The following is a 10,949-nucleotide window of genomic DNA, read 5'->3' as shown; positions in this document are numbered from 1 at the left end:
ATAGGAATTGAATTACATGAACCAGACATTTGCATACCGATGTTCATAGTGGTGTTATTCACAATCACCAAAAGATGGAAGCAGCCCAAGTGTCCATTAACCAATGAATGGATAAACAAACTTCGGTGTATACCTATGATGGAATACTATGCTGCAGTAAGAAGAAATGAAATTGGGACTCATATGATTACATGGATGAACCTTGAAGACAATTTGCTGAATGAAATAAGTCAGAAACAGAAGAATAAACATTGTACGGTCTCACTAATATAAACTGAATATGAAGAACAAATGAATGGAAATTAAAACCTAGAATATAGGTTATTAGGAGATAAGGGGAGGGCTGAGAAAGACTACCGATGCTTAATGTATATGAAGTTTTAATTAACTTGACTGTAAAAGTATGGAAATGGATATAGTTGATGGTAACATTAGAATGACAGCAGCTGGTTTATAAATGGAATTGTGGCTGTAAAGGGCAGTCTAGTGATATAAATGTCAAGTGGAAGAAAGCTAGAGAATAATATAGGTACTCAATAATACAGTGAACCCAGACGTGGATGAGAATTTTGTTTAATATTACCAATGCAAGAATGTCCTTTTGTGAACTAGTATGGATGTATATCACTAGTGCAGGGTGGTGGGAATGTGGAGAGGCATGAGAAAAAAAACAAATAATGTAACCGGTGTACTATAGTTAATAGCAATACTGTAATATTCTTGCATCAATGCCAAAGATGTACTGTGTTAATAATAGTAGGGGATGGAAAAATATGCCAAAGATACACTATGGACCATAGTGATTGTTAATAGTCTGGCATTATCTTATAATCTATAACTAATGTTCCACAACAGTGTGGTATGTTGGTGAAGGCTTATTGCATGGAAAATCTGCACATGTGCATGATTGTTTTCTAAATTCACTATTTCTGTAATAAAAATACATTAAAATAATAAAAAATTTAAAGAAATATCGACAAAAAATGACATTAAAATTTAAATGAATTATTTCTATTAAAAATACTATTTAGAAAATAATTTTACAGAATGGAATATGCTAAGCAATGAAAATAAATGATTGCCTATTATAAACAAAAACAGAAAGGAATTTCATGAACATAAATGCAGAGTGAAATTATCTAGAGGTGAAAGATAAAATTTACTCTAATTCCACTTATGTTGGCATTGAAAACTAGAAAATGTAATCTTAGGTTTAGAAGTTAATATAGCAATTATTTTTGGGGAGGAATGAGTGTGTGGTATGGAACTGTATGTACCCTGGAAAATCATGTTCTTAACACTAATTGATTCTAACTGTGTAATGTAAATAGGGCCTTTTGATGGGGTTACTTCAGTTAAGGTGTGGCCCAGAGTGGATCTAAGTTTCTTATGGGAGTCCTTTATAAACAGGATGACTACAGAGAGACAAAGCAACAGAAACACGATTCTGAAAACAATGAAACTGGGAAGAGGAGAGAGAGACTGGCAGGCACTGCCATGTATGTGCCATGTGACGAAGGAGTCCAGGATCACTGGCCACAGGTCCTCAGCAAGAAAGCATCACTTTGGTGATATCTTGATTTGGAAATTCCTACAGCCTCAAAACTGTAAGTTTGTAAGCTAATAAATTCCAAATGTGAAAGCCAACCCATTTTTTTTGGTATTTACTTTCAGCAGACTAGCAAATTAAAATATTGAGGATGAAGATGTGGGTTTATTTAAATGTTTATAATACCATTGTGATAATTCATTGAGCTATGCATTTATATTAGTGCAGATTTTTTTTATGTTTGATATACATCAGTCAAGAATAAACTAGCTGCATACTTCTTCATCTTTTATAGCAGCAATTGAATTATCAGTCTAACTTAAAAGAGGAAAAATTAGAAATTTCACTATATCATCCAGTCTTATTAATCATCAGAGGAACTGAAAATAAAGATAAATACACAAATAAGAGGAAAACATAGACATCATGCTAAAAGAAATATTATAAATTCAAGTATAACATAAAGAAATATTATATAATCAAGAGCAGACTGACTATTATATTTAACAGTGATAATTGAAGTGAAATCTCATATTGGAAAAAGTAAACATCTCAGATTTGTTTTAAATTTCATACACATACGCAAGGTAAACACAAATGCAAATATATACTGATACAAAAAGATTTAAAGAAAAGAATCATCAGTTACAATATATAAATGCAAACAAAGAGATGGCACAGTATTCATTATTAAAATTATGACAACTAACTATATTTAAATAACAAAAAGGGGACCAAGTCTTAATACTAATAAAGAAAAAATATCTTAAATAATGTTTTAGTGATATAAATTTTAGTGTATCACATAAAAAGCACCAAAGCTCATTAACAGAAACTTCAGATATATAAAGAAGAAATATAGACAATACAAACACATAGTTATAATTCTTACGGTACTACCAATGTAAGTAGTAGGCTTGATGTAATCCAAGTAAATTGCTTGGACCGCACAGTATTGTAAAAAATGTTTTAATTGGAATGGCTTTAGTGGGACATGAGTCCTTAGTTTCCAAGTTCTACACCAGTCTTCATTATATCCATCTAGCCCATCATGAATTCATTCAAATCTGCAAGAAAGACAAAAATGTATTATGCCAGTTATATCTTCACAAATCATGCAAAAGAAAGGAAATTTACAAACTATGTTTATTAACCTAAAATAGTCCTCACATTAAACTATCTAAAATTAGCAAGGAATATGAGTTTGGAAAACTCAAATTATAGGAATTGTGAATTCATGATAAATTATGATTATGCCAGTGGTTGAAAGGCTATATTTTAAATTGTGAAAAGATAAAATGTTCCTAGCAAACTTCATCAAACTTCAAAAGTTAGAAATAGTGTATAACATATTTTACCAGAGTACAATAATATTAGAATGTATTTTTTAAACAACACATAAAAAGGCAAACCAAAGAAAGATATAAAATTTTAAAATTTGCCTCAGATCACTTCTTGAAGAGGTAAATTTATGCTGATATTTCAGAATATCTAATAGACACAAATAGGAGCCCATAACTTCAAATCCAGATAGGCTTCAGTAGCTGTACATGAGTTTCTATTTCCCTAACAAGCCCTCTCTCCACAAATATTTTGTGTTGTTAGTCTTTGAATTTTTCTTCATCATGAGTGTAATAATTTTCATTTACCTAAAAAGCTTTTCATACATTTTCTGGTGACATTTTGCTCATTTTACTATTGCCTGTCCTTATTCATTTGTAGAAATTATTTATATATGTTTTGGATATTAAATCTTTTTTTTATTTTTTTATTCATTTTTTAAAAATATTACATTCAAAAAATATGAGGTCCCATTCAACCCCACCGCTCCCACCCCACCACTCCCCCCACAGCAACACTCCCATCATCATGACACATCCATTGCATTTGGTAAGTATATCTCTGGGCATCGCTGCACCTCATGGTCAATGGTCCACATCATAGCCCACACTCTCCCACGTTCCATCCAATGGGCCCTGGGAGGATCTACAATGTCTGGTAATTGTCCCTGAAGCACCACCCAGGACAACTCCAAGTCCCGAAAACGTCTCCACATCTCATCTCTTCCTCCCATTCCCCACACCCAGCTATTAAATGTTTATTTTAAATGTGAAAATATTTCATAAATTTTAAGAAGTGGTTGTGCATTGCTTTTTATCTTTTCATCCTCTCATTTGATGACTAATAAAGCTTTATTTTATTGGGCTTTAATTATTGGCCATATACATTATAATTCTTTCTCATTTATATTATTTAATAGATCCTTTCATTGCCAGAGCTAACAAAGATATTGTCAGGTATTTCATTCAAAATTCAAAAGTTTAGCAGTATTTTTTTTTCCTTTATTGTTTTTCATTTTTAAAGAAACTTTAGATTACAAAAATATCACTTCAAAAATATAGTGGATTCCCATATACCCCATCCCCTCACTCTCCCACTTTCCCCCACTAATAATATTTTTCATTAGTGTGGTACATTTGTTACAATTGATGAACAGATATTGAAGCATTACCACTAGCTACAGTCTATAGTTTACATTATAGTTATACTTTGTAATGCATAATTTTATGTTTCTTTTTGACAAAAGTGGACTGTATCCTATGGCAATGTCATGAAGGACAATTCTAATGTCCAAAAATGTCCCACATTATGCCTATTTTTCCCTCTCCCCTCCCCCTAGAACCTCTGATGACCACTATCTTTATTATTATTTTAAAAGATTTATTTATTTTATTTCCCCCACTTCCCCTCACCCCGCCCTGCTGTTTGTGCTGTGTTGTTTTCTCTTCTCATTTTCTCTCCTCTAGGATTCACCAGGACTCGATCCTGAAGACCCCTGATGGGGAGAGAGGTTCCCTGTCAACTGTGCCATCTCAGTTCCTGGTTTCTGCTGTCCTTCACCTTGACTCTCCCCTTGTCTCTCCTTTTGATAGGTCATCTGAATGGGTGACTCACTCGTGCAGGGCACTGGCTCACCACACGGGCACTCACGTGGGCACTGGCTCACTGTGCAGGCTTTCTCTTCTTTTTCACCAGGAGGCCCCAGGAATCAAACCCAGGTTCTCCCATATGGTGGGTGGAAGCTCTTTCACTTGAGCCACATCTGCTTCCCATAACCACTATCTTTATATCTATGTTTATATCAATGTTTATATCAATATTATAATTTCTTCTGTTATTGCAATAATAATGTCTACCTTTGTCCATGGTTGCATTCCCCATAATCTTGAAGATTTGGGAGTTGTGATGCCCAGCCTGTTTCTGACTGAAAGAGGGCTTAGATCTCATGGGGCAGATGGGTGGAATTGTCTTGCTTGCAGTTGTGGATACTCTCTGTTTTTTGGGATGGGCATTGTCCATCGTCATCCTTTTGCTAGTTGTCTTGGAGAGTAGGGGTTGCAACTCTGCTGAGATTCAGGGCTCAACTGGCATATGAAAAGACCAAAGATTTAAGTCTAAGGGACATATGTTTAATGAGCATAGTGCTAATTACAGATTCAAATAAAAGGCCAGAAGAGCCATGTGTAAGGAAATTATAAATGAGTCTAACTCTGTTATATTGGGACACATATATTCCAAGTTAAGGTCCTCTGAGAAGATGATAAACTCCTGAGATTATCTGCCCTACTGTAGTGTCTAGATGTCTCTAGAGCCCTCAGGAGCACCCCTGCCTGGGGCACTGTTTACTGTGGCAGTCAATGAAATCCTGCTGAGATGTGCATACGCATAACCTCTGAAATTACTTCCTGACTGACTTTGAAATCTCTTAGTCCCAGTATTTAATATTTTTCCCTTTTGGTCAAGGTTTTCTTTCTAAATGCATCTCTAGTTGGTGCTTGGTAATAATCCATCAGTGCTAGAGAGGCTCATCTCCAGGAATCATGTCCCATAACGGCAGGGGAAGGTAATGCATTTATACGCTGAGTTTGGCTTAGAGAGAGGCCACATGTAAGCAACAAGGAAGCTTTCAGGAGGGAACTCTTAGGCTCAGCCATCAGTATCAAGTCTGGTGTAATGTCTGTCTTTTGCCAGGCATTGCCCATGTACTTGGGGGACTCTTGCCGCTCTATTAGAGAATGTAGCAGGAAAAGAATTCAATATGCTTTCAGGTATTGTATGATCGCCACCCATCAAGACAATGGCCCATGACTACTTGAACATATTCATATGCCACAGAGGCATGTCCCAGGGGCACCTCCCCACACATCCCCCCATCACTAACACCTCACACCAGTGATTCTCCCCTGCCACAGTTGTAAACTTTCTGTGATCCAAAACGTCCCCAGAAACGAAGTCAAAAATAAACAAATAATAATAAAAAATAACAAATAAAATTCAATAATAAGAAATAAAAATAAAACATAAGATAAACTTTTTCACTGTCTTTCATTACTGTAAGATCTGTTATCTTTTATGTACAGTGACAATTTCTTCTGCATCTTCCCCAGTGTTTTATTTTTTTCATTTTATCTTCAAAGAAGCTTTCTGCTACAGAAAAGTCATATGGAAAATAAAGGGGATTCCCATATTCCCAACCCCCTCCCCCTCTCCCACTATCTCCTATTAATAACATTTTATATATGCAGGGTACATTTGTAACAATTGACATACAAATATTGAAACATTACTACTAACCATGGTCAGTGGTTTACATTATGGTTTACATTTTGCTCTGTACACTGTTTTGACAACATTTAAAATGGCCTGCATCCATCATTGCAACATCACCCAGAACAATTCCAATGCCCTGAAAATGCCCTGTGTTCTATCCATTCAGTTCTTATTTATTGCCACATCTAAATCTATAAGTCTTCTCTAATTCTAGGTATGATATAAAAGTGTGTCAAATTTTTGGCTTTCTTTATGAAAAATAGTCAGAACATAGGTTGAGCCTTTGCATTGATCTGTACTGTTACCTGAATCATATGACAAGTGTAGATCTGTTTGTAGACCTCCAGCTTTACAAGAAATTTTGTTAGAGCAATAACCACATCCCTTCCTTTTCTTCAATATCATCTTGGCTATTTTTACCTTTTGACTTTTACAACTACCAATTTGTTTTCAATGATTTCAAGTTATTTCTAATTTCTATTTCTTTCTGAGGCAACATTTTTAGCAAATTTCCCAATTATTTAATGAGTTTATAGTTAATTGATCTTTTTCTACTAATCTTTTTTATTTTAAGCACTGTTGATTCTAAAGTCTTGCCAATTTTAAAAAATTCTCCAAATTGTTTTTCCTTCCGTTTTTATTGATGTATCTTCCTCGATATTTTTCTACTTTAGTAGTCTATTAAACAACCTTCTTATATTAGTATTAAGTATATAATTCTTTACATTAATATTTGTCCTTGTCTTTATTGTATCTTTCTTCTATTCCTGACTTAAATTGATATACTTTTTGCTAAATTATTAAGTTCAAAATTTATCTTATTAAATTTCATTTTTCTATTTTACAAATCTAAGCATTTATAGTTTTAATTTTTTAGCTTTATTTTACAAGTTATATGTGATGCATTTTACCAACCAAAAACTTCTAGGTTAAATTTGTATTGCTTTTTGATATTTTAATTTATCATGACATTTTAAAGAACTTTAAAGTTTTCATTTGATATATGATTTGTAATTTTACTTAACTATTTTTTTTACTAATTTGCATGTTGTCAGAATTTACATATGTGCTGCAAATTGACATATGGTTAAACTTGCTTTACGTTTTAGAAAGCAACCAATATTTTTTGTCTTTGAAAATATTGTAAATTTCTAAATTTGGATGCTGTTTTCAAATTTGCTTCCTAAACTATTTTAGTTGTGTATGAAATTCAAAAGTCATATTGTCCAACTGACATCAATTTCTGAGGGAAATGTACTACAAACTCTTAACGTAATGTCAGTTTTTACTTAGGAGTCCATCATAAACTTTTAGTCTGCTGTATTAAGAAATACTTTTTATACAGCAAAATATACCTGTTTCATTAACTAAAGCCACTACACAATTCAAATTTCCTTAGTTTTTTCCTGTGTTTTTCTCTTCCTGGATCCTTTCTAGGATACAACTTCATTGGAATGCCAATTTCTCAGGCCTCCACTGTTTTTGATTATCTTAACAGTTTTGAGGATCACTGGTCAATTATTTTCTAGCATGTTCATCAATCGATTTGTCTGATTTTTTTTTTTTCATGATTATACTGGGATAATGTATTTTGGGGAAAGGACCATAGAGGTCAAGTGCTATTTCATCAAATCATGTATATAATTCATCATAATGTATTTCTGTTAATGCTGAACTTGATCACCTGATTCAGGTAGAGTTTGTTAGGTTCTCTACTGGAGATTTACTGCCCCCTTCCCATAATGTAATAATTTGAAGGAAGTTACTATGCATAATTCATACTTCAGGTAGGTGAAGTATCTACATTCATTATTTCCAAGTTTTCTGAAAAGGAGAGTTTTATGTTCTCTGCCGTTTATTCAATCATTTATTTATATCAACATGAACTCACGGGTATTTGTCTTTATACTTTGAGTTATGATCCAGTATTACATTATTTATTTTGTTGATCAGATGACTCCAGAATTGCCCATTGGAAATACTTTCAGATAAGTCCCAAAGGACGTTTTTCAAACACTTAAGAACTTTGTGCCACAAAATACTCCAAGCTCGTCTTCCGTATTTCCTACCCCAGTCCTAGAATGAACCATTTCTCTAAGCAATCTGATTCCTTTTAGTAAATTTAGTATTGGAAACTAAATTTTGAATGGTACATATGCTATTACATATGGAGCAAAGACATCTATGTGTACATACTAAACTATGCACATATACATATTTATAAATATGCCTATTGGTAATCATTATAATGCCATTAAGCTAAACATGAGTTCATGATGTCGCCAACTATTATCTATTACCCCATGACTAATTATAGCCTCTTGCAGTTGTTTATTTGTAAGCCCCAATTCAAATTATAAGAAACCTGGATCCCCCACTATACATTTACTTATTTTCTTAATTCCAGTATACACGTATACCAATATATAAGTATTTGCCCATATACTCATTATAAGCAACTTTATCAACTAAAGTACAGTGTTTATGTATAGATTATTTTGCCTTTTAGTCATATAGACTCCACTCCCTTCCAAAGTTACTTAGGTTGGCACTTTTCTCCTGCACTTTCTTCAAAGTGGTTGTGTAATAAATTGTTATAGAGTCAAATAGTTGTTATACGTTCGGCTGTGTATTCTGGAATTCCCTCAAATTGCTTTATGATTGTTTAAGTTTGTGTACATTAAGGTTCTATGCATTTTTACAATTGCATAGTGCCATCTACTTACCATTACAGTATTATTATGGACAAGTTTCACTCCTCTTATAGTCCCCATGCTTCACCAATTCAACGCTCCCTGCACGCCCTCACCAAAACTGCAGACAGCCACTGACATTTTTGCTATTACTAGAGTTTCACCTTTCCTAGAATCTCATATATTTGGAATCATATGAAGTCCAGTCTTTTCAGACCGGTTTCTTCCCCTAAGCAATATGCATTTAAGATTCATCTATTCCCTTTTGTGGCTTGATTACATTTATTTTTATTGTGGAATATATAATATGAATATTCCACAGTTTGTTTATCCATTCACCTACTAGAGAACATATTGATTACTTCCAATTTTGGGTGATTATAAATATAAAAATCACTTGCATGATTTTATGTGGTCATACATTTTCTGATATAAACTAGGTAACTACAGTGGATTCTCCTTGTTCATGATAACTATGTTCTGTAAATTCTGCTCTGCAGCCTTTCTTTGAAAATGCCTTTCATAAGTTCCCTTTTATTGAGTTTTTAGAAGATTTTTATCATGACTAGCAGTTGAGAATTTATTTCACATTTTATTGCATTTATTTTTATAATCAGTCATATTTTAAATGACTATGACCCAAACGAATTACTTTCACTCCTTTCTTATTGAATATCGTAAGCACCAATTTTCACATACATTTCCAAGTTTTTTCAAAATATTAATTAAAGATTCTTCATTATTTTGATGGGTAAGCCTTTTGTTCCCAAGTTTGACTCATAACTTGGATCTCTAAGGCATACTGTAATATTGACTGAGATTGAGGTCTACTGGCATTAGCATTTTGCAAAGTAACTTAATGAAAATTAACATTCTTCTGCTCAACAAATACCTCAGGTGAAGTCATCATGACATCTCTACACAAGGCAGATGTGGAAGGAAGGAATTCAGCAACTGACTCAGAGGTTCAGTGTGTGTATGTCAGAGTCATCTGAATTTTCCCTAATATTAATATTTCACTTGCAAGGATCACAACTTTTCCCATCTTGTCTTAAATTTCACATAAGAGACAATAGAAGTCCTGACAGATTCTTTCTCTTTGTTCTGAACTCCATGACACCAAATATTGGAAATGATATTAAGGAAGTTATAGAATCTTGGTTATTCTCTGACCATCATTAAAGTCAGGAACTTAAGATTAAAGCTTACAATTTTTACTTATTGACTTCTATGATAAAGATAGAAGTGGCCTGCCTAACCCAGATTCCTGTATTTCATATGATCATTACTGGTTTGTGGAAATAGTCACATAGTCCAAACAAATCCTTCTCTTTAAATGGTACTTTATTCTAAGTGACTCTTTCCATATTGGTATCCAGAGCTCTGAAATATCTTATCATTTAATGTGAATTCCCACTGAATCTCAATCACCTAGGTCCAATATTAAACTCCAGTTTCTAATATAAGTTGCTGCATTGATGAAATTATTACTTGCAGACTATAAAATTCTTTCTTGTTAGATTAATCAGTAAGGAATTTACTGTAATTTTAATATACCAGAATGCTATTTCCTATGCACATATCAAAAATAGAAGAAATGATCAAATTAATATTGATTGCAGAAGTTGAAGAGATCTTGCATATAGGTGTATGAATTTCAGGCAATCAAAAAGATATCCTTGGGTTGGGTTGTCTATAGAGCTGGAATTAGGGCTGGAGCAAGGAACAGGTGAACTCTGGGAAGGCTGAGAACTGAAGCTGAGATTACAATTTTGGGAGTTTTCTTTTGGCAACTATGGTAAGGGAGGATCACTGGTGCAGGGTGTTGGTGGTAAGCAGACAGGTGGGGAAGGGTTCATCTGGGACATGACTTCAAGAAATATGAATATTTTTATGTTGTCATAGAGTGTTATTTCAGTGTTATCACACAATACAAACAAAATATTAAACTCCCATCCTTGGGAGTCCTGTTACATTCTCTAATAAAGTGGCAAGAATCTCTAGAGTACATGGGCAGTGCTTAATGAAAAGAACACAGATTGATATGCCAAGTCCTCAATATTAATGCTGGTCTTTATGAACCTTATTCTTGTAAA

The 10,949-nt window shown here is 33.6% G+C and overlaps 1 long non-coding RNA gene across 1 annotated transcript in view; it reads right to left on the bottom strand.

Annotated features, from left to right (window-relative positions):
• Positions 1 to 2,502: 2,502 nt before the first annotated feature.
• The window catches only part of LOC131273351 (uncharacterized), a 49,529-nt gene continuing 41,082 nt past the window's right edge, over positions 2,503 to 10,949 (bottom strand). The window contains exon 3 of the long non-coding RNA XR_009180560.1: positions 2,503 to 2,616. This is a non-coding gene — a long non-coding RNA (uncharacterized lncRNA). The remainder of the gene's footprint in view (positions 2,617 to 10,949) is intronic.

This window comes from Dasypus novemcinctus, chromosome 14 (genome assembly GCF_030445035.2).
Source record: "Dasypus novemcinctus isolate mDasNov1 chromosome 14, mDasNov1.1.hap2, whole genome shotgun sequence".
Taxonomy (NCBI): Eukaryota; Metazoa; Chordata; class Mammalia; order Cingulata; family Dasypodidae; genus Dasypus; species Dasypus novemcinctus.
This window is presented reverse-complemented; position numbering and strand designations above follow the sequence as displayed.